The sequence below is a fragment of the Lonchura striata genome, chromosome 13, assembly GCF_046129695.1.
Source record: "Lonchura striata isolate bLonStr1 chromosome 13, bLonStr1.mat, whole genome shotgun sequence".
Lineage (NCBI taxonomy): Eukaryota > Metazoa > Chordata > Aves > Passeriformes > Estrildidae > Lonchura > Lonchura striata.
In genome coordinates, this window is record NC_134615.1 from 9,039,406 (window position 1) to 9,064,361 (window position 24,956).

The 24,956-nt window shown below is 41.2% G+C and overlaps 1 protein-coding gene and 1 long non-coding RNA gene across 16 annotated transcripts in view; one reads left to right on the top strand and one right to left on the bottom strand.

The window, feature by feature from the left end:
- ZNF536 (zinc finger protein 536) overlaps nucleotides 1-24,956 on the bottom strand; it is a 361,158-nt gene that overhangs the window by 320,272 nt on the left and 15,930 nt on the right. For 2 of the 15 annotated variants that reach the window (XM_021540669.3, XM_021540605.3), the window contains exon 1: nucleotides 24,487-24,612. The exons of 1 other annotated variant lie outside the window; for it this stretch is intronic. The gene's annotated coding sequence lies outside the window, so the exon portion shown is untranslated. Of the gene's footprint in view, nucleotides 1-19,619; nucleotides 19,736-21,281; nucleotides 21,977-22,880; nucleotides 22,935-23,014; nucleotides 23,111-23,769; nucleotides 24,341-24,486; nucleotides 24,613-24,956 lie in introns of those variants that run through there. 12 more of the 15 variants (XM_077786300.1, XM_021540689.3, XM_021540660.3 and 9 more) reach the window with 9 other exon arrangements.
- LOC116184055 (uncharacterized) overlaps nucleotides 24,038-24,956 on the top strand; it is a 57,423-nt gene continuing 56,504 nt past the window's right edge. The window contains exon 1 of the long non-coding RNA XR_004148786.2: nucleotides 24,038-24,081. This is a non-coding gene — a long non-coding RNA (uncharacterized LOC116184055). The remainder of the gene's footprint in view (nucleotides 24,082-24,956) is intronic.

Genomic DNA, 24,956 nt, shown 5'->3' on the forward strand with positions numbered 1-24,956 from the left:
ACTATGAAAGATTCCTGTCTTGCAAATACTAGAGAAGTTACACATTATCATAAGCATTTCATTTTGATTTACCTTAAACAAATCTGTACTTTTATTTCTTTGAGTTACTACTACAACACAAATAAACCAGAAAATTATTTTCAAAGGCACAAACAAGGTCTCCCCTTAAGGTCTCCTGATGTATACAACTGTAATAACAAAAACTAGAGCACTTAGACATTTTTACTGAAGTTATAGACATTAAAGGCTTCAGTGCTGGAGGGTATTCCTTCTCTTATCCATGTCAACCAAGGTAACAATTCACAAATAGAAGGTGATGTAACTAGAGCATGTTGTGCTCCACTGGTCCTGGCAGGTAAGATTGACTCTACCTCTCACCATCTCCTAGCATGAGAAATATTGCAAGTGAGTTCTTTTGCCAATGAACAGAGGCTATAAAGAGCAACATGAACCATGACAACAGAAGTATCAAAATTCACTCTTCTAGCAAATATCCAACTGTCCGACATGCTCTCCTCCAAGACTTTTCCAGCAGCTGTCTCCATCCGAGAGTTTTCAGTCCCATGCAGACAACACTGAAATTTTTTATCTGGAGCAACTACTTCAGTATGCACCTGCTTGTGAATCACATAGTTGCCAAGAAAGAATCAGAGTTCTAAAAGATCAACAGGCAAAGACCACTCAACCTTATTATGGCATTTGATGATACTATGAATTTACACTCCTCTTTTCCCTTCTATTTTAAAAAAATAGGTAAGAAAAAAGATATCACAGCAGTTGAAAACTGACCTGTTGGCTGAATCATTTTACCAGGGACCTCTTCCATCAAACCATCCACATGGGAAAACTCAAGTGTATCTCTCTAGAAATACAACCAACTGGAAAGTTGCTTTCCATGCTAATCCATATAGGCGAAGAGTTAAGTTTGCCATCATGCTGCCACTTTTTCCAAAGCCATGTTTGTTAACCAGAGACCAGGAGTATTTTCAAATTCAGATATGAAAATCCTCTGGGGAACACTATCAAAGATGATGGTTTCTGTGACATGCATGGCTGAAACTCAAACAACTTCTCAAAGGGTCAAGAAAAGCTGCTTTGGTATAGGGGCAATCACTGACTGAGCCATTCTGTTCAAAGGCTGTGGCTGGAGGGTAAATTTGGGGTGAGGAATTTGTGCTTCAACCCAACCAGAGCAAGTGAACAAATATGTGGACGATGACTATCAACACATAAAAAAGTGAAGGTTTAACATCTGGGGAAAGCAATCTAAACAGCCACGTACAATAACACTGAATTTGGAAATGGCATGTAAGCACAGAAAGAGATCTTGCAATTGACAGTCCTCTGGAATCATTACATCAGTAACACACAGAGTACACACAGCCTTAAGCATTCGTTTAGGAGGGCATTAAGAGCAGGATGGACAGCACCCTTCTGCCACAGCAGAAAGCCTTGGTGCACCCATGTCCAGCACATAGTGGGCCACTCTGGCCTTGTCCTGTGAAAGCATGGAGCACAGTCAGAGGCATCAGAAAGGTCAAATAAAATTATAAAGGAGGTAGAGTAGCTGCTCCACAGGACAGATGAAAATACTTCTTTTCATAAACATCAGTAAGCCTGGGACCACACTGCCACAGAAGGTGGGGCAACACACAAACTGCAGACTGGACAGATTTGTAGTCTCTACTACAGTGAGGGTTAGGGTGTACCCTCCAACATCACCATAGTAACAGTGGGTACCAGGATTTTGTGAGGAAAATGGACCACCTAAAGCACCCGGGCCCACTTGGCCTCCATAACCAGCACCTCTCACTGCCAGCACCAGGCAGAAGGGCAAGGAGGGCCACTGGCCTTCTGCAAGGGCATTTCCTTCACGCCTGCCAGAGTTACCTCCCTGCAAATATATAAGAAGGCTTTCCTCCATCTACACTCTTTCAAAAAGCCCAGATCCTCTTCATTTTTCCAAGCAAATTATTAAAATGAAAGCATGTTCATATACTTTTCATCAATAATATCATAATATTTCTTAAAGGCTGCAAAAATCCTTTTACCCACTTGGCAGACAGATATGCAAGCACTGTCTGAGCTTCAGAGGCGATTAGTGCCCCAGTTGCAACCCCAAGATTCATTTGTATCAAGAGGCCTCCAGCACCTGTAAAAATCACCTCCCAGTGAATTTTTCAAGGTCACGCAAAGTCAGAAAAAGAATTAAGAATGAAGTTCTGTCCAGTGCTTTATCAACAAATTTAATTTTCAGGTGTCATCCATTTTTCTCATGATATTATGGTCATTCAAGCTCATATTTCACAGATGGACACCTTTTGCTCCAGGCATACACTACTTGATCTATTTTAGAAATCAAGCACAAGATCCTCAGACAGAGCCAATCCACACGCTCACAATGCAGGGTAACACTATGCAGAGGTCACTTCTAAGCTGTTTATCACCACTGCCTACTGGAAACTACTTCTGTGGATGCTGTGCACCCAAAAGTGTGCCACTAGGGTTTATAGGGAACCTTTGTCATTCCCTGTTCCCCCCGCAACTTCTCTTTTCCCTCTGTGAAAAAAAAAAAAAAAAAAAAAGAAAAAGGCACGGGTGGAAAGAAACCATGGTACAAGAACCTAGAGATCAATGATGAAACCTTTGGGTTCAGATACTTTAGAGCCAGATTTTATCAGTTATCAATTCCACCAGACAGAATTTGCCCCCAGATCTATATTATTTATCTAAAAGGGCACTTCAGCACATAAAAACAATTCAATGCTATAAATTTACATCTGATATAAAATTCCTTCATTTGCCCACTTACAGAAATACCAAGAGTTAGACTTTCCTCTGATTTATTGAGGTGAAATTGAAGTGGTATAAATGTGGCAAAAACTTAGAAGGTCACTAAGATCCTTAATGAAACACCTGATCACAGAGGCCCATTTAGAAAAGAGAATTCCAAGTTCTTTGGCCTCAAGATGCATGACAGAGATTAATTGCAAAAGTAATGCAATACATGCTGAAGGGAACTAGAAGACAGGTGCAAACAATTGCTGATTTTTAAAAGTATTATTTGTATTTCTTCATAATCACTTCAGTATTACAGGAGAAAAAAAATCTGAAGGAAAAAATGGCAAGGTATCAGTGAATAAAGATAGATAGAAGCTCAAGTTACTCCATGACAAAAGATTTTTAAACTAAGAGGAGTAAGCCAACCTGAAAACTCATCTCCTTCCACTGAATATTCTAGAGCAAATCCACTACAATAACATGAGGCAGAAAAGTCTGGGGTGGAAAGGACACGCAGAGTTTACATTAAATTCTGCCTATGCATGTTTCCTAGCAATACAGGAATACAGGGGTTCATGTTCCAAACAGGACTGGAAATTAACAGCCCCTGATGGAGTCCTTATGAGCAACAAAGGAAACCAGCACCCAGAAGACTCTGTTGCCAGAAGTAACATCAGCAACTGGTCCTTTCACCCTAACAGACACATTAAGAGACTCAGATGTCCAGTCTGGAGGTTTTCTAAAGGAGAAATCTAAAATATGCTTGAATCATTAATACGTAGAATATTTCAGGCTACAATCATTCTCAGCAAGAGATTTTCTTTAATACTTGTCTACATCTGTCAGCTGATGCTGATACATACTGTATTTTTACTTTTATTGATTTTAAATTTTCAGAATGTCACAAGTTAATTCACAAGTCTTTAGAAGAGACCAGCAATAACTAAACTATTCCAACATCTTAATGAACCTACTTCACCAAAAGCAAATTAGTAGCCACAATTAGTAAACTTATAACTAGATTTTTGTAATTTTAAGCTTCATGCAATGTATGCTCTCTTCAACATCCCTCCTTGCCACTGGAGAAGCAAATAACTTGTATTTTCCCTTTATATGACCATCTTGTATCTTGCAGGCATATAATTTGCTATTCCTTTAAGCTCTTTTTTTTCAGGTAATGGTAGTGGTGCATGGCACTTTGCTTTGGAGCCAATTCCATGCTAAATATCGATGAGTAGCTTAATTAGGGACTAGTAAAGGAAAGAGAGAGCCTGGATTAAATAAAGCAAACAGTGGTGATGCTGAATGTGGACCCAAATATGCATTTTTAAAATTCTACATGTTTAATGAGTCATATTTGCATGCTTTTAAAATCATTTTGTAGCTATGGCTTCCAGTCATGAAAATATATGCAATATCATAAAATGTCAGATATTAGCATGCCTCTTCAAGTGCAAGTGAGTTGTCAATAAGACAATTAAGACAACATCAATAATACACACTGCATGTTATTATCTGCTATTTGAAATCCCAGCCTATCCAAAGATCTCTGGAAACAAAGGGTACATCCGACATTGGCAAAAACATCTCCCACAAGTGAAATATGTAATTCTGAATGCATGCAATGGCACTCCTACCTGTAAGGGGGAAAAATGGATTGCTTTTAAATACAGAATAAATAACTCCTGATAATGTAAAACCTGGCTCTGTTGAAGAAATGGCTACAATAGAAAATTAGCAATCCTGTGCTTAAATCAATCACTTCTATCACATGATACAAGTCGATAAAAGTACTGAATAAGTGCTATCATTGACCTTAATCAGCCAACAATTGGCACAGGGGGATCAGAAATCCTGTTGAGGAAATCAGTTGTCCCTAGTAAATTGTAAGGTTTGGGGGAGCAGCAGACCTGCAACTTCTCACCTTTCTATCCAAACACCACAATGGTTTCAACAGGAGGAAGGAAGGACTGAAGTTAAATAAGCAAACTTCCAGCAGACTCCTTCAGGTAGAAAACTGGACAGTTGCATGTGAATTTCCATTGCATAGCTGAAGGATACTCTACTCCTGACTTTTTTTTCCCCCCTGTAACACAGGAACTGTAGCTAAGCATACAATGAAAACAGTCCTCAATGATTTTACTTGGTAGAAATAACCTATCTGGAAGCAAGGGTGATGAAAATCGTGCTGCACAATGATTAACTTGGGCTTTAATCCTGATGTCCCATTTCATCCAAAGTTGCCATTAAGCTCAAAAGGAGAAAGAACTACATAACTGGGACCTAACATTTTTATTTATCCACCTCATAAGCTGAATGTGATTTCAGATTGAACAGAATAGATTTCGCTGTAACTAATGGACCAGATATATTCATACAATGTCCTTTTATTGATTTTACTTCCTTCTACCTATTGTTTGCATTTTCCTTTGAAAAACATATAAGTGTCATTATGCTGCAGATGTCCTTTACAATTCTTATATCATTCACTATTTCTTAACAAAAAATACATGTTTTGCTACAGCATGCTTTATAATGAAAGACTCCCCACTAGCCAAACTGGAGCCTAAATTGTTAGAACATACTGTACAATTTGGGAGAAACAGAAGAAAATTAAACCCTTTGGAACTGGTTTGTTTGGGTTTGAAATATGTGTCTTTAAAAATTTAATAAGAGGGAAAAAAATGGCTACAGGACAGGCTTCATTTTAGACACATGCTAAACAATAAGCCTATTTATATAACTGATCACATAACGAATTTCTAGGCACTTTATGGAATGAAAAGCCTTTTGCACTGCAAAAGTCATACTGCACACAGCTTTCAAGTTTCAGAAAAAAAATATTCAAAGGAATAGAGTAACAAAATATATTAAGTATTTTTAACCCATACTAGTCTGAAATTTTACATATTACCTTAAATAACTGCAATAAAAAACTGTCAAATATCTAGAAAGGATAAGTATATGAACAAATTTAAATGTACTTTCTTTGTTTACCTATTTTTTTCATTCTTCCTTGATTTATATTTCAATATTTTGTTCCTAAGTTACGATTATGCAAAGTACAATTTGTTTTGGATTACTATTTGGAATGTTTACAATTATTTAAATACAATTTACTTAACTATTTTGAAACCAAATGATGTGTTGAATTAAAGAAGGTTCAACATTCAAATTGCTGTCATGTGCTCATTTCTCTGCAAACTGCACTGACAGCTGAGGACGGCACATTTTCATTTGTACAGGGTGCCTGGTGTTCCATCAGGTCTCACTGATTTTAGAATCTTTCCACCAAGGGGCAACTATCATGGGATCAACGTCCAACTTATCTGTCAATATGGAAGCCACCAGCTGAATGTAGGCAGAGCTGAGAAGAAAAATGTAAAGCCATGCTATTATCAATAAAACCTACACAGAACTTAAACTAGAGCTTACGAAGGCAATGATTCAGCTACTAGATTAAAAAACATTTTCAAATAACCAAATAACTTTGCATGCAAGAGCAGCCTTCAGAGACATTCACATTTATGCAGAGCCAGCTTTTGCCAAAACAGTGATGATCTCAAGTGTTTCAGTTCCTTAATGCAACTGAGCCTAAGGGCACAAGGAAGGGACGAGGTTGATAAAGTAGGAAGCACCCACACATAAGTATCTTTGACAGAGAAAAGCTTCCAGCAGGATCTCACCCAGGTGCAGCCACTTTCATTAGCCAAGTCTGAGATTACTCCCATGCTGACTATCAAGACCTATGAAAATATGAATTATCTGCATGCACCACAGCAGTTGCTCATCCACATGCTTTGCCACTGCTGGACATCCTCAGGATTTCAAAACCATGCGCATAATTACCAAAATTCTCTCAGAACTTAAACACACAAATAACCATCTACATTTTGTAGACTTCAGTTCTTTAGGTTGATTGTGCTGTTTAATTTCCTATTAAAAGAGAAAAATTCTCAGTTGTACAGATGGGACAAGAGAGAGTCAGGGGTTTCTGGGGCATGTGGGAGAGAAGCTGTGTTAGGACTTTCATCTCTCCCTTTTGGTTTCTACTGAAATCTGTTACTGCTGCTTGTACAATCAGTAACAGTCAAACTAGGAATGCTCAGACTCAAAACACAGTTACCATCTGGAGCCCTCTGTGTAATTCCAGCTGAAACTCTTAGGACAGTGTTGGAAGCTCAGCCTTACCTGAATTCCTCTGGGTTTGGGTGTGTTGTTTGTTTACATAAAAGAAGTTCAGATAAAAGGTGTAGATTTCCCCATCTAAGGCAGCTATTCTTGCAACACCTTCACTCTTGACCATGGAAACTGTGTCATAGTTTCAGAGGCCCCTTCCAGCATGGAACATGCAAATGCAGTTTTTGGGAGACTTCAGTGTCACTGGAGTCAAGGCCATCTCTTTGATACTTAAAGGCTTGAGCTAAATCCTGGCTTGTCATGAATAAACCAAGCTCAGATACTTAATCATGTTTTCATTTCTGTGTGATGGAGCATTTCCACTGTGATACAGAGCCTTTGGACAGCAGGGCTTCTCTGACTGCTACTGTGAAGAGTCAGGAGTTCTTCTGTCTGCAGGTGACAACCTGAGGGACTCTACTCAAATCCAGCTACAGGCAAGCCAGAGCTGACAGCAGGTCTGCCTAGAACAGCATTAGAGGATGTCCTAGGGCTTGCCTGATAACCTCAAATTCAGGGGTACTTTTTCTGGGTCAGAAAAGATCACAGGTGTTGCCACTGAAGAAAACCACATGTCAATGTACCAGCCTTAGGCTTTTTGAGTGGGGAGAGTTTTTCTCAGGATTACTGGAATGACTCAGGAACACAAATCTGCACCATGTCCATGGGAGGAGAAAAGCTGACAATTATTTCAAAGAGAAAATCCTGGTTCCAGTGAACTCAGTAGTAAAATTCCCCATTATTCAACAGAGCCAAGATTTATTCTTGGTCTATAAGGCCAATAAGGAAAACAGAAACAAGAATTTTACTGAATCACTCCTTATGCACTGTAATAAGGAGATGGTGGAGTCCTCCCTGTTATTATCAGGGTTCATGTGAGGACAGGGACAGGATTCTTCTCTGTTTTATTTCAAACCATCTTAGGCACATCATTCTTTGCTTCTTCTTTTAATAGGAGTGCAGAAACCCTGAAAGCCTGCTCCGATTCTTGTGCCTCTTGGTGGGTCTGGCACACAGAGGAAAACAGACTGCAATTGCTGCCTCACCTGTGCTGTGCCCCGAGCTGCAGCAGCCATGCATGGCTTCATGTAAGTGACATGTCACAGTCAGAAGTGAGTGTGTCACCTCCCTGACAGGCACACAACGTGTGACAGCATCCCAACACCGCTCTCTCGGGCAGCCTCTGCCTCGCAGGGACAACATAAACAAGACTTGGTAGCAAGGGGAGCAGGACAGGCATGCTGTGGGTTTTTCAGTGTTGTGACATGCAGCTGCTTTGGAGAAGTACCACCACAAGACAGTGTCAAATGTCACTCATGCTTCCACTGTGACTGTGAACATGGTACAGTGCATAAAACCTAAACGTGCTAGTTAAACTCTGCAACTCCTGAGCAGTGCCCTCCATTAAATGTAATTGCATTATCTGACAAATAATCAATGTTCAGATGACACTCAAGAGTCCTAGCTGCTAATCCTGGGCTAAAACTATCTCATATTTGCCTTCTTTCTGAAGTTTTATACTGTGCCTGTGCTTCAATATCAGCCCCAAAGGAGAAGGAGCATCACAAATAAGGTCCTGGCTTCCAATATGATTTTTCTAATAGCTCCATTAGAGAGATGAAGAGCATAATCTGGTTTTGGACAAAAGAGGGCTCAGTCTTCAGCAAGCAAAATGACATAGCACCTTGTTTATATCATTACTTATGATATTTAGCATGTTAATTTTTCATTCTGTTAAGTTTAATTTTTAAATATTTGGAACAGATCTCTTATTTTACCAGGAGTTTCAATAAGAAGGGAAAGAGCACTGACTTTGATATCAAGGTCTGCAAAGAAAATTAAAATAGCAAATATTAGTTCAACAGAACAACCTGTGGGAGTGTAAGAGCTATTTTGTATGGCTGTGGGCTGCTCTGATCTGAACACATAGAGGACAGCATTATCCTGGAACACAATAAAATACTTTTCTTATTCTTTCTTCATCAATCCTCTTCCTCAGTTGGGCCTCCAAGTTGGAGCTCCCGTGGTGTGCAGCCCCTACATCCCTGATGCTCTGCCTCTGACACAGGAATGAGCAGTGGCACTCCAGCTCCTGCCTGTCCTGGCCACTCCCCACATCTATTTCCTGCCTTCATCACCTGTGTGTGGTGGTATAAAACCCCTTCCAAGTCCCCTGCCTTCCACACTTCCTCATCTACAGCTGGCAAGGGCTCAGCCAGGCCACCCTGGCAGGACCTGCTGCAGAGACCCAGCAGCTTCAGAGCCAGGAGTGCCATGGGCAAAGGGAACAGCCCTGTCCCCTGGGGTGTCTGAAGCCATCCTGCTGTGAGAAGGTGTGCTGGAATGATGCCAGACAAGCCTTGGTGGAAAGAACAAGAAAATTAGAAGAATTTTCCTACTCTTCACAAAAAAGCACAGTTCTGTGATGTGAGCTTAATTAACATCTACATGAACACTGTATTTGTTTATATTTAATACATATTTTTCTAAATGTAATTCAAGACTGCAGCTATTCTAAAGTATGAAAAGCAACTCTTCCTTTGAACCACATTTTTAAAGGAATTCCAGCCAATTTAAAAAACAATTATGAGACCACACATGATTTTTTGAAATCACAGATTACTGATGGAAACCACAGGGATAAAGTTTTAAAAAACAAAAGGTAATATGGCTTATTCTAGGTTTTCAAAACACTGTAACACCTAACTCATAAACTAACTGAATAGTGTCCAGGATTTTTCACTACTTTGACTTTTTCTAACTGCAGAAGACCCAATTCAGCACAGAAATGCTTTAGCACCTGAGACCCAGTATTAGCCAAACAACCAAAACATGTTGCAATACAACTTCTTCCACACTAAGTCAGGACCAAATGCTATTCCAGAAATGCTCAGTATGAGGTCAGCTGAAGCAGTACAGGAGGATTCATAGCATTGTACCTGTCAGGTTTGGCACTGAACAGCTTTAACTGACAGTCCTTACATGTATGTGAACATCTTGTTTATAAAATCTGAAACAAAGCTTATTAAATAAATTATATCCACAAATTATGCACAGCTGAGGGTACATACAATCTTCCCCACAAACTAAAGAATTCCTATTGGCTACAGAAAATGTTGTTAAGATACAGCCTTCCTGAGAAAAATTGAGCATGTAAACTAAGGGGAAAAAACTCTTGACTATAATACAAAGATGTGACCATTCTACAGTATTCTTACTCTTGTTGTATCACTTCCTCAAAGTGTATTTATACCTTTTATAGGTGTCTTCATATCATGCAATTGTAAGACAGGCATGTAAGCATCTTATAAAATACTAAATTACTATTCATAATTATAATTTACATTCTCCTTGTACACTTTGCAAACTCCACATACACCTGCTCACAGAAGGATGGGGCACCTGTGCTAAGGCAAGAAGTGTTTCAGTATGGACTTTAATCAGAGTGCAGCAAGCCCTAATAGGTGACTGGGTTACCTAATTGGAGAGTTGAAGTGCTGGCAATATTGTTGATAATAAACTAATAAGTTAGAAGAGCCTCCTTGACTTAGATGTCCAGCAATCATTGGACAAAATAAGGGCTTAAGATTGTTTAGAATTAATGTTGTTCACATTTGAATACAAATTATCTTAGTAGGCTTTTGCATATTGATTGTACATTGCTGTTAAACTCTCTTAGTTCTTTAGGAATAAATTATCCTTATTTGACATATAAAAAAAAACCTGTCCTAGTACTAAATACTTAAATACGATCTTAAGGGAGGGCAAATCCTAAATGGAAGTAACTGGACAGGAATAAATTTTACACTCAGCAGGTGCACATGGGAAGAACCTTGGACCCAGAACAAAGTACAAATGACTTCCAAGCCTGGCAGAAATTTCACTTTATCAAGGAGAACTTCCATTTTTCACAGATGCTTTCTGGATAATTCTGTGAAAAAAAAACCACATACACATCTGAATAGACCATAGAAAGTGTTCAAGACACTTCCTTGCCCCTCCTTTTATTGTTCAACCAATTTCCAATTTCAAATTAGAAGAAACTACCCAAAGGAGGAAAAGTTGTCTTCAAATGCAGTATGAAAAGACAAGTGCAACACTTCTCCCTCTATCTGACAGCCCTGCTTCCCTAGCATTGTGGCTAACCCAAAATCCCTGATCCAAGAGCTGCTGCCCTGCTGCCTACACACAGAGCTGGAAGCGTGCTGAAAGCCAGTGCTCCTCCCTCACTTATCTTTGGTTTACTCCATTGTGTTCAGCTCCACCACCAGCCTCAGAAAGGTGCAGACATTATTGGCATCTTAAAGGAAGAAAAAAGTGATGGGGTCTTCAAGGGTATTTTCATTACTAAATCAGAAATTATGAAATGGTGCCATGTTATTTTTTAAATGACAATACATTTGCTCCACAATATAAATTAAAACCAATAAAAGAATGCACAATTAGCAAAAGATATATGATGTGCCATAACAACAAGCAACGATAAAAATTTTCTGAAGACTTATTTGTAAATCTATATTAATAAAGGAGAAACATAAAAAAGAGGTTTTTTTTCAATCTTATAGGTAGCATTTTATTTGACTTAAACACACGAAGGGCATCTTCAAAAACCTGATCTCCCAACAGAAAACCTCATCAAAGCAAAACATGCCCATAAAAATAGCCCTCATATGGTTAAAAACATCAATATATTCTGAAAAGGAGATGTTTTCTTCTAAAAAAGGCACGTGAATAAGTGTCATAAGTGTCAGTGGAAGAACATGGACTAGTCAGACTATTTTTACAGAGGCACCAAATCTACTTTTAGATCTTTATACCAGCTACAGAACAGGAGAATGAAAGTTGTGTTACATTACTAATTATACACGTGTAAACCATTTTCACATCCAGCTGGTTTTATTTGTAAATTGTAAATTTCAATACCTTTCCCAATATCACAGAAAAAGTCTGCATGATAATCTGTTTCTTTCCACAACAGTTATCAAATGCAAGTTCTGTCTAACTAGATGGTGGATGTGAGTTCACTGCAGAAGTTGTATTCAGTAAGCAAAAGGTTAATAGTCTGAAGTCAATGATTTAGTATCATGACATGGGTAGTAGCCAATCAACAGTTGGTGTTTGAAAGAGGCTGTGATATATTATATTTATAGAGCAGGGGAGGTTGTGGTGATTTTTTTTTTCTTTGCTTGTGTGATGGTGATTTCACTTAAAAGAGAGAAAACTAAATTTGACTCAGCCAGCTCACACCTGAAAACAAGATACTGAATCAGTGACAGTAACAGACCTGATCATTACAACATTCATTAGGGTCTTCAATTAGTGAATTCAGTGGTGAATGTTGATCATAAAAACACTGGAAGAGTTTTTATCTGCAAGCTTGGGCCCTGTGAAACTCATGTTTCTCTAAGAGAAAGGCTTTCCCTTGTCAAAGGGTACCCAAGGGGCCCCATTCGTCATTCACATGGCAGGTTCACGGTGGCTGTTGAGGGACACTGGGTGAAGGTAGAAAGGCAGGGTAAGCAGCAGCTCAAGGTGCCTGGGTAATTCCTCTCTGTTTTTAGTGGCAGCAGCCCCTGGAGGAGTGCAGTGCCTCCCCAGACTGCCCCAGTCCACATATTCATAAAGCAGTCATCAATAGCCACAAATTCAGGCCATCTAGAAGAGCCTTTTGATACTTTAACTGTAAAGCAAAATAAATTAAAATCCAAACTAACTCAACACTCATCACAAACACCTTTTTAAAAAGAATTTAAGAGTTTTGATGCAAAGGGTAGCTGTCAGCCAATATTTTACTCCTAGGATTTTATTACAGTTAACCTTCTAAGGATCTCATTTTATATATTCTCCATATGTGAAATTTCTATAGGTGCCAGCAGCAATAAAGTATTTAAGGCAGGCATATCCCCAGATTCACCTCATCTGTAGCAATCTCACAGCATTAATAGATCAGAAATCAACTCAGAGCAGTTCTAAATGATGAAGACTGCTTAAACCAACTTACAACAGGTATTTACACACAGGTGGAAGGTGTGACCCCAAACTCCTGAGTCAACTGCAAAGTCATGATTTCTAAGGACTTTGAACCAGCTGCAAAGAAATATTCAGGCTAGATTTTTTTGTACTATGTGACAGAGGATAGTAGCAGTATCTTGCCTGTACCTGCAAATATATATAAAAATAGAGTACAATCTTAAAATCAGATTAGAGCCACATTATAGATGTAGTTTAGGTCTTGTAAAAATCCAAATCACACAAAAATTGAAGACCAATAAAAATGTTTCCATGGTTCTTTTTTTAATCCCATTGAAAACAATTTTTCGTTGTAAACATTTTTGCTAGCCAAGCACTGCAGCATTGTGCAACTGCATGACAGCCAAAGAGAAACTGATGAAAAGCTGACTAGATTGATTTCATTTTTCCAACCAAAGTGAAATACGTAAAAGGAAATAACAAAATGGTGAAGTTATTTTTACATGTAAAAAATGTCCACATTTAATAAACTCACATGGAAACTGCACAGCCAATGGTAATGCTTTTAAAATAGATCTACAGATCCCTTCAGTTCTGCATGGAAACAAAGGCAGAAGTGGGCTTCTGCAGCACCTTTCCCTTCCTCAGGGAGCACAGAAACACCCTCTCTGCTGAAGTCAGACCTGAGCCTGCCCATTCCCTCTCCCCCTGTGACCTCCCAGTTTCTGTGTAGAAGTGTGGCAGGGGGTTACTACTGGAACTCAGAGCTATATTTATTCCCTTGGCTCCCATCCATCACTGTTGCAGAGCAGCCAGGAGGGGAACCAACCAATACAGCATGGATTCTGCCAGAGTTGTGCTGCCAGACAAGTTAAGAATGAAAGACAGAGGAAACAGAAGCTATCAAAATGAGTATTTCTATCTCTAAGAAAAGAAGGATTTCCTCTCTTTGTGGATTCCCCTTCTACAGATTAAGACATTTCTTCTCTGCTTTTTAAGAGATCCTGACAGAGAAATCTGCCAGTTTCATAGATCTTCTCCACCTCAGAGGAGGTTCCTCCTGAGAGAAGGAACAAGTGCAGCATCCATTGCACCTCTCAGGCATTTATTGGCATTTACACAGCATTTCTTTCCTCCTCCCAGTACTCCCAGAGAGCCATCCACAGCAAGTTCTGTGCTGCACAAGGTCCAAGGCAGTACCAGGAGAAGGAGTTAATGTTTCACACATCACACCTCCTAGAGCTACTCTTTCAGTTCTCAGGGGCACATAAGAATATTGAGTTCAAACACACAACAAAAATAATGGCCATAAAACTCCATTTTGAGTTGAAAAGTTTTGGATTATAAAGATGCACCCCATCAGCAACTGACTTTTATAATAGTTGAATTGTAAACTTCGCAAGAAAGAATTTTTTCATATCACAAATACTTTGAAGATTTTAGAATTTCCTTTTGTTCTCCTCTGGGACTAACCTGATACTTTTTGCAATTTGTCAAAAGGAAAAGCCAGCAAGACAACAGTAAGAATATGAGACTGCTCTCACCATGTCATGCTCAGGAGTGCAGGATGCAAGCCTCTGCAACAGAGACCAGTTGGGTTCAGTCTCTCACATCACACTGGAGTGCCCAAGCCAAGAGTCAGTTCTCTTCTGACCCACTGAATAATTAAATGATTATTCAAATTGGAATAGCCTGAAGCAGGAACTTAAAAAGAAGAGCCAAAGTGTGTTTTTCAAGCACTCACCTGGGATGTGAGAAACTTGATTTGAAAAAGCTGACTTAAATCAGATAGAGAGGAACGATCTGAATCCAGCTCTCCAGTGACCCAGGTGCATTCCATAATCACCAGTTCATAATGAAGTGCAGAGATGCAACTCTTTCATTTTGAGCAGAAATTCAATTGTGGACCTGAGAAATCCTTCAAAGATGCAGCATGTTGATGCAAACTAATTAACTGGTATTTTTCAACTGCAATAAGAAAATGGCAGCTAGTTCTGGCTAGAAACTGTACTCCTATATTTGGAAAGCCCCTAGCATGCCAAAGATACTACCAAACAAACAAAAGATTGAAATTCTAATCCAGAAGTTGTTTTGGGTTTCCTATTGCTCATTTATCTCAAAGCATGTCCATTTATGCAGGCACAGGCATATAGCTTTGTGTGTTCAAGTGAAAAAAAAAAAGGAAAGATGCTTGAACATTTGATCTTTCAAACAGTAAAGAATATTTCAAAATAGCTGAGCTATTTTAAGAGGCATTTTATGGTAAAATCCAAAGGAGGGAGTAGTTAGAGCAGTGGAGATTGCTCAGTCTGTGTAATGGTACTAATAATGATACTGGGTTAACTTCTACTAGTTATTTTATTACCCCTAGGAGGAATGATACTCCTATGGCAAAATCTCAATGAATCAATGAAGAGCAGTTACTTTGAAAAGGTAATAAATAGTCATTTTATAGCACAATTCAGTTTTGGGTTGCCTATAATCTTTGCACTTTTTTCAACTCAAAAAGTTGGATTCATTTTTGTACATTAACTGATGAAAGGAAAAAAAGTTTGATCAGGAAACAGTGGAGTTGCACATTGTACTCTACAGTGAAATTAAGAACCACATGAGTTTCACCATCTAAGGAAAGGATTTATCCACTGGCTCAGTCATACCCAGACTGAAATAACAAAAGGAAAATTGGATCCTAGAAATCACATCAAAATCAATTAAAATTTTGCTAAACTTTATGCACTTTCCTCTGAGAAGAGAGATTGATCATTTTCCTGAAAATGCAGGATGTATTCCAACAAAATGAAGGTAAAAGTTACTTGAAGCGGCAATTTCAAAAGTAATGCTGCTTTCCAACATTGAGTCAATCCTCAACATTCAATAGACTGGAACCCATAGCAGTGTTCATGCAAATCTTAGAAGAAATAATAGTACTAAAAAAAACAAAAAAGAAAGAAAGAAAATAGCAAAAAAAAAATGTATATGTGAGTGTTTTTTTCAAAATATGATATTATATTTTTAATATGACTGAAGTAGGGCACACACCAACTGAAAATCCTTGGCCACTAGAGTAGAAGTCAGTTTCTACATCTGTCAATTACAAACTAATGCCAGAGAAAAAAAAGGTTTCTCCCTAATTCACTTCATCAACACTTCACTGTCACGTCGTTCCCTTGAGTAAAACTATTTCCAAAACTAAAATGCTGCACTATCCTATGTTTTAAGATTTCAGTGGACCCCTGAAGAAACAAGATCTAGGTAACAAGTGTTAGGAAACACACCTGAAAATTAAATGTAGCTGATCCATACAGAGCTATCAAAAGAAATGTTAGGAGATGAGTATCCAGCCCACCATGTCAGTGTTTGTTAATAGAAACCTGACTTTACACCTCCTTGCTTTCTTCACCCAAGCTCTCAAATGCTCTCTCTCAAGAAACAAACCTAGGTTTCCCTCAAACTCATTTATCCTTCCCTTGCTGATAATTTATTCCATATGTACTTAGCATGAAGTTATTCTGCCTGAATTTCCTATTTACCCATGTTTCTTTAAATTTTTGATTAAAGAGACCCATCTACATCTATCTGTATCTACCAATGGTATTCCAGTGACGAGATTGATGGTAACAATGTTTGCAAAATCTATGGAGGCCAGCTTATGGGAGTGAAATAAAACAACATTAATACTGCATGCCATCATTTAGAAAAATAAATTTAATGCCAGGCTGGCAACCTAACACAGTGCTGTGACAGGGTTACCAAGGCTAATTTCCAGATCAGCAGGGGCCAGGACTATGAAGGGAGCACAACACAACACATAGTTGTGACCGAGTAGATTGTGGTACTTGATAGCAACCCCTTTGTAGCATTGATGAGCTCAACAGGGCTCCCATCCTCCTCACAAAGAACCACAGTGACTGTGGCAGAATATCCCAAAGACATAAAAAAGGAGGAAAAGTTTCTAACACCACTTATTAAAAAAAAAAATGCAATGTAAAGAAACTATATCAAAATTCACATAAAAGCTGAAATAAGCTTATCATAAGAGGAAGAATAGGACAGCCACATACCCCTTTGCACCACAGCACCCTCACCCTCCTAAGGTTGATGTCCAGGAACGCTCCCAGGACATCCCAGGTTGTCCCAAGGCAGAGTAGGGGCTACAGGTGGTCCTATAGTGACCCTTGCCAGCAACCTCCCCTGAACCCCACTTGGGAGTGAAAGCCAGCTCATACTCTCCTTTTTCTTTCCCTTTCTCGCTTCTCTTCACAAAACTCAGACAGGGCCAAATTTTCCCAAGCAGCCTTTTGCTGGTACTGTGGTACCCACTTGAGATAACCCCTGCCTAATCTTCACCAGCTTCCACCCTCCTGGCAAGCACTTGCTCCCTCTGGGAGCCCAAGATTCCCGCAGCTGGACAGTTCAACATTAATGCAAAATGAGCTGCTGGTTCAAAGAAGCTCTGTTGCTTGCCCCATGCCATGGGAATGAAGCCATCATCATTATTTTCAGGCACTGCTACCTGCAGATCTGTCTGTTAATGTCCTACCGGGATAGGTAACGCTGCTTTTTTCATAATGTGGCAAATACTTGTAAGGAATTACTTAATTCTGCTTTTGGTTCTGTGAGTCTCAAATACTGCAATACACAATGGAGGAAAGATCAGATATTGAGGCTCCTGTGGCTATTTTAGTTCTGTTTTCCTCATCTGTGTTTAAAAGACAGTCAGATTATAATAAAATTGTTTGTCTTTAATATAGTTCAACTTGACCCAATGAACCCATCTCTTTAGAAAACAATCTCACGTGGAGTATTTAGATTAAGAACTGTAAAAAATAGTGACTTCAAAATACTTTCAAGGACCCATCTTACAATTTCTAAAAAACACAGACAACTAGGCTAATTATAATTACTCCTCTATAATTCTTTTGCCTTTTTGATGCATCTGGTTATCTAGTAAGATGCACCTGAAAATTAGAGCAAATTTAAATTTAAGGGAAAGGTGCCAAATTCAGAATACTGAGAGAATCCTACATTTGGGAGCATATTTAGTGACAGTTTTGGTGCAGTTGGGCAGAGGCAACCCAAATCCTCCTTCACTATCCTATTCCCCTGCTTCTTTCCTGATCTGGGTCTCTGCTGTCCCTGAAAAGATGCTTCAAATCTCTCCTCAGTGCTTGGCTTCATTGCTTAACCTGCCAAAATGAGTGAAAATGTCATAGCAGTTACTGTGATCCACTCAGATTTAGACAGACGCTCCTCGGTTATTTCACGTTAAACATCTATCGGATCATTACAATTTTCTCTTGTCTCTAGCCAAGGGCAGATTCTGATCAGTGACTTGGTCTGAGAAAGTTCATACTCCATATTCGGCCACACAACTGGAAGTTAGAACCACACAGCTGTACAATAACCCTGAGATCAGCCAGCTAAGCATCAGAATTATTTTACTTTTACATATTTGCTTTCAGTAGCTCGTCCTTTTTTTTCCTCTTCCACAAATATCTGTGCCTAGAGTTTCTTCACTAGAGAAATTTGGATTTCCATCTACAGTTGCCAGAAATAAGTTTATTCATGTTTCTATAAAAGAAAGAGTAGGTATCCTATTTTTTCATCTTTGTTGTCTTTCCCTGATTCCAAGTTGCTTGCAATTCAGAGAAATACAAGGTATGAAAGGGAGGACAGAAAAATAGTTTTTCAAGATCATACTGTTTTCAGCATTTTGAAGAGCCAATATACATCTCCTCAGGCATCTGAGAGAAATTCAGAGATTAAAATTTAGATTTGCTTGCAATCTTATTAAGGTAAACTAAATCAGAAGATTAAAATTCTTTATTTGTCCACACTCAAACTATAAAAATATATCTACATATGGCTTTAGTTCCCATTTTCATAAAATTCATATAAATCGTGTCTTTTTTTTTTTTTTAATTTTTTTTAGTCAACACACTCTAAAAACACCTGTGCAATTCAAAGTCAACTTTAAGCAAAAATCAACATTTGGAAAAATTACTTCTTACTGATTTGCCTACACTTGATGAAACTTGTGCTTCCCAGGGAATAAGCACAGCCCATTTTAATGGACTAGTGGATTTTCTACATCTGTTCTAATGCAAATCTCTTTGGTCACCTAAGGTTTCATGGTGGGTAAACAACCTAATGTGTCAGCTTTCTGTACTGAAGATCACAGTTTCTGATATCAGCACTGTCTCCATTGCTGCAAGCAAAACAGTGTTACTGATGTTGCAACTTAGAGGCTACTCTCTTCTGATAATGAATGGGTTGGGTTATTGGCCTCTGGCATGGACAAAAATATGACAAACAGCCTCTTCATTATATAAAAGTCTACAGTGAAGACAGTGCCAGACAACTTGCTGGGTATCAGAGCTCAAATATGTTCAAAAGTCAAAAAGCCCGTGGAACGATTCTTTTTCCTTCTTTTCCATTAAGACATAGTCAATTTATCAAAAAGAGTTTTAATACAGTGTTTCCATCACAGCAACTTGTATCTTCAGGAAATCATTTGCAAAACACAGCTTTAGCCTGCAAATACTTCATGCTCATTCCCTGCAAAAGTAACAGAGAGGCTGACCTTTCCTACATCTGCAGTTGTTAATTGTCATCATCGTAACAGCACATGAAAACAAAGTTTAAGTCACTGGCACGTTAAAAACCCCATCATATTAAATCTCATTTACCTGCAGGGATAGAAATTCAGAGTCAGGAGCAAAATCTGAAGGCAGAGAAGACATGAGAAAGTGCACTCAGTCGCAGGGTTTAGCAACTGTACCGAGACTCTCTTCTAGTGCACGTTCTGAAATAGCAATCGAATCTCTCAGCACTTGGTACCAAACTGGAAACATTTTTCTTCTACAACATTATGTAAACTTTAAACAACTCATTTATGATCCTTTTCTTATGGAGATTAACAGAACATCCACTAGAAGATTAATTGAAAATAATTTTTTTTTAAAAAAAGGATAACAGAAAGGGTAAACCAGACCAGACTAGGACAAACAAGTCAAGCTATATACAAATATTTTTATAATGACTAGAAATCATAGAGCCCTCTTTAACTGTCTAACTTAAAAAACAATAACAAAAAAAAAAACCAAACAAGCCAAAAAATGCATCATCTGTTGACTGAACACAGGGCCTGATTTTCAAAGCTGCTGAGCACCCACAACTCCATCTGAAGTCAGTGGAAGTGATGAATGCTCAGCAGCCTGGCAAATCAGGCCCAAACTGTCCAGGGGTCTGCTAGCAGCCTAACAGAAGTGCTGTTTAGAGTAGGGGGTTTGTTGCAGAATTGAGGAGGTTCAAAGTAATCTGTCAAAGATGTGCTGCTACATTCATGAGTCGTAAAGCTAGCTGGCTCCCAGCTATGGGAAAAAAGTTAATTCATAGGGCTCGTAGGGCTTGCATTTGTCAAGGAGCAGGACGTCAATGCTATCATTATCAGGCAAATCAGCCAGGCGTTTAATGGTAGAATCAGGAGACATTTGCTCTCCACTATCAGAATGACATCATAACTAAAGCAGCCTTCGGCGAGGGGGGAGAGCCGGGGCAAGGCTGGGGCTGAACGCAGACTTTGCACTTCTGCCCGGCTCGCCCCAGCGAAGGTGGCTCCCCTTCCCCACGAGGCAACTTCCAGCTCTCAGCTGCATAACCTCCACAACTTCCCCTCGCAGCATCCGAAACACCAGCAGCTGCTTTCACAAAATACTTCTAAACCTGCCCGATCCAAAACTGCAATATTGCAAGCCAGCCACTCGGTTAGGAGGGGATGGGGTTTACACAGAAGCTACAAAATCACTCTAAAAATTGCTGGTATTTTTAATAACATCAGTTATCTTCATCCTCCGTCAAATGGTGGGGGGGGGGGGGGGGGTACATACACATTAAAAAGCCAGTTGCCTCTCTGATTTAAGAAGTAACAGCTTAGGTAACTTAGTCGATTTTTAAGCATACACAAACACATACACAAACAATCTTTGAATATTCTGACATATTTAGTGATGATCTATTCGATGACCAGAAATATAACTGCAATACACATTTCCCTTCCACAGTAGCCATAATTATACAAGTCAAACAGCACAAATTACAAACTGTTAATCTATTTCCTTTAAAAACATCACTACAGGTACACAGGCATGGTACAAAAGCCTCACCTTGTATAACAACTGTGAGGGAAAAAGTTATGAAAGCAGACAGAAAACCTAAAATCCCTGAGGCTACAAAAAAATCTCGCTATTGAGAAACAACCCAAGAGACCACATAGGGAATGTACAGCTTTCAGAAGCACTTCTCATCTTATTTGCACTTAACCTATTGATGTACTTATGCAGGTCACTTACTTTTCGGATATGTTTGAACCCTTTAAAACCATGCAGATCGCCGCGGTTTTCACTTGGGCTTTTGGTTTTTTTGGTTTTGTTTGGGTTTTTGCAAACAAGTTTCATTTAAAAAAGATCCAATTATGCAAATCTGCTCCCGGATAGGTAGTGAATATTCAATATGATGGTGATACTGTAATAGTTCAATGCAACGCACTGTACTGGACAGATTTATGAGGCAACGTCACTACTACGCTCTGGTCCTCGCTGAAGCATCTTGAAGTTAATTAAAGCTGCAATGTCCACTTTTCCAGCCACCCTCCTCATTCAGGTTTACTATTTCAACATCAAACCACCGAGGGGGCCTCCCCCCTCTCTCCGTACATTTAAGCAGCCTTGCACAGTCAATGAACAATGAACAAAGATTTGAGCGATGGGGGGCGGGGGGGGGAGAGGAAAAAAATCTCCAAAAAATTCAAATCCGGTTTAAACAAGTAAAAATATAGTTTCTAATATTAAACTAGAAAAGAAAACATTCTTCTCCGAGCGAACGTGCAGAGGCGCTTAGCCAGCCCTTTCAGAAAGGGTCTAGAAGCAGCCAGTCCTTTTTATTTCGAGCAGTGAATGAGCCCAAACAAGGCTCCTAAACTTAATTATGACACTTAAAATAGTCTTTTTCCACAGAAGCGGGCGGCTCGCCGCCGCTATCTGTATCAGCCGGGCACATCAGCTCAGCAAACACGGCCCCTGTTGGATTTATTTTAAACTGCACGGGGGGGCGGGGGGCGAGGGAATGCACAGCCCCGCAGAGCGCTCCCGCCGCGGGCGGCCGGGCAGCCGCGCCCCGCGCCCGCCCCTGCCCCGCGCCCGCGGAGCGCCGCGCCCGCACCGCGCCCGCACCGCGCCCGCTCCCCGGCCCGGCGGCGGCTCAAGTGCGAACGCGGGGATCTGACAAATCACGTCCCCGCCTCGACACTGTATCAGCCACGGCCACATCCGCCGCACGCACCCCGAAACAATGCCCGCCGCGCAGGCAGGCGCGGCCGGAGCCCTCCCCGCCGCGCCCGCCCCGGGCGCCGGCACCCGCGGCCGCACCGCGCCCCCGGCCCCGCCGCCGCGCCGGGGCACGCCGGCAACTAACTTTTCGGATGGAGCCCGTGCGAGCCGCCCCGCGGGAGCCGCGGACCCTCCGATAAACAGCATAAATCTTCGCGACCTTTTATTTTGCGTTGAAGTTCACAGGCGGCAGCGCTTCCCCAACCCCTCTCCCTCTCTCACACACACACACACACATACACACATATATATTAATTATTTGCAAAACTGCAACAGATGGGCGCATTAAAATCTGGATTCTTTCCTACACAGCATCAAAGAATCTCTCCTTCCTCCCCCCCTCCCGCTAATCCCGCCGCCGGCCCGGTGCCCCCCCGCCTCCCGGCCGCGCAGCCCCGCGCAGCCCCGCGCAGCCCCCGCGCAGCCCCCGCGCCGGAGAGCGGGGCCGCTGCCCCGCGCAGGCAGCGGTGCCCCCGCGGCCCTCCGCGCACGGCGCGCCGCCGGGAAGGTGATGCTCTCCCCCCCCTCCCCGCCGGGGATTGCCATTTAAGTTTCCTCCTTAACCTGTTACTTTCTCCGGGCGCTGACAAAAGCCCCGGCGGCGGGCTGGCAGGTGCCTCCCCGCTCCCCGCGGCGCCGCCGGGCGCGCTCCGCTCCCCCCGAAAGGGCTGAGACCTGGCCTGACATTTAGTGCCTACTTGAATGTCACAACGCTCCTCGCAGCATTATGCACGGCTCCTATTCATAAGAGGTCGATTAGAGCACAAAATGGCAGGTCTCTTAGGCACTTGAATCTCACAAGTTTGACACATGGTATGCATCAGCTAACTTTGATTAAAAAAAAAAAAAAAAAAAAGAAAAAAAAAAGAGGGGGGGAGTTTACAAATTACACCACGATTAGACGGGATCCTAACGGGGGAGGGAGGGAGGGAAGGGGGGGCCCGCGTTTAAAGTCACTTCAGCAAAGTTTGCTCCGCAGCAACCCTTTAAAACAAAAAGTTTCTGGGCAAGTTAAGGGCAGGGTCGGTGCGGGCTGGGGCCGGCGTCGGGCGGCCCCCGGGCAGCGCCGCGGCCGCCGCCGGCACTCGCCTCCCCTCGCCTCGCCCGCCCGCTCCTTTTTTGTAAAGTAACGGTTTTAAAAGAAACGAGAGAGAAAGAGGAAAAACGTAGGGTTTTCTTCAGGCTAAGTTCTATAGCGCCATTCAATGGCTTCTCCGCTCCTTTCATTATTTTCTGCTTTTCCCCTGACAGCCCTGCTTGCAAACGTCACTGCTATGGATATTTAATTATACTGTATTTTTTTAATCACGGTGGAAAACGCAGGCCCCATTGCCATGATTAAAAAGAAATAAAAAACAAAAACATACTCCGGACTGACTTTGGAGCCTCTTTGATGGCTCACGGGAGCCTCCCGGATCCTCAAAAACCCCCTTTTTACCTTTGTCTTTCTTACCTTAAAATTTAAAGCAAAGCGTAGAAGAAACTCCCGCACGTAAACGGAGCGTTGTAAAAGATTGTGTTCAATGAATAATGAAGCATGTCCACATGATTGACTTGATCATTTTCTTGTGCGGAGGGGGAAAAGTGCGGCGCGGGGCTGCCGCGGCCGCCCGCTCCGGGTAGCCCTCCCAACTGCTTCCAGCACATCCCGAGCAAAGAGCGCTTTATTTTAATCTGTCTCTTTTCAGAATAACCCCCTTCATTGATACTGATCACCCAACATCACAAGACATCCCCATCTCTCAGCGTGGACTCCCCCTATCTGGTAGGTGAAATGCATTGTACCATTAAAAAAGCACTCCATTGTCGTCTTGGCATAATTCACAGCAACTAGATAGGTCTTGCGGCATTTAGCTTTGATGAGCCAAAAGCTGAACCCTTGATATAATAATCTACAAAGAATGGTCTGTGATCGTCCATTTTTTCTCCCTGTCTAGCAACTAAGAAACCATTTAACACGGCGCAGCTTGGTCGTGACCTTGAGCGCGTGTAAACACCCCGAGGAGCCCGCGCCGCTCCGCAGCCCCCCGGCCAGCGCCGCTGCCCGCGCCCCGCGCAGCCCCCGCGCCCGCGCAGCCCCCGCGCCCGCGCCCCGCCGCCCCTGCCCGCGCCCGCGGACCCCGCCGAGCCCCCGGGGGCAGCGCCGGGCTCCACAAAGCGCCCTTCTTACCTGCTCCCGAAACTATGCAAAGTCTGTTTCTCCTAAAAAAAAAAACTCCCGGGGAAACCTTGGCGGACAGGGGGACCGGAGCATCAGTCACCGCTCCGGCGTTTAAGAGAAGTAATCAGCGATAAAGTGACGTTGATCTGCACTGTAACCTTGTGGCGTATTTAATGTAAATAAGCCAGTTATGTTGCCAATCGCATGCATACAAACACATAAAGGTCCTCAGCGTTGCATTTTGATTCTTTCCATTAGAGCCGACTTTATTTACATACACTATTTAGGGGATCATGATAATTCTAAAACAATACTAGTGCCAAATGATTATGAAAATATGATTTTAATTAATCACGTAGTAGGCAAGGAAATTAGCATACGGTAATTAAACTTAGAGAAAAACGTCATGGAGGTTCTCTGCCTTATGGGTTCGGAATAATCATTAAACGATGGGTTTTCAGGACTTAATTATCAAACAA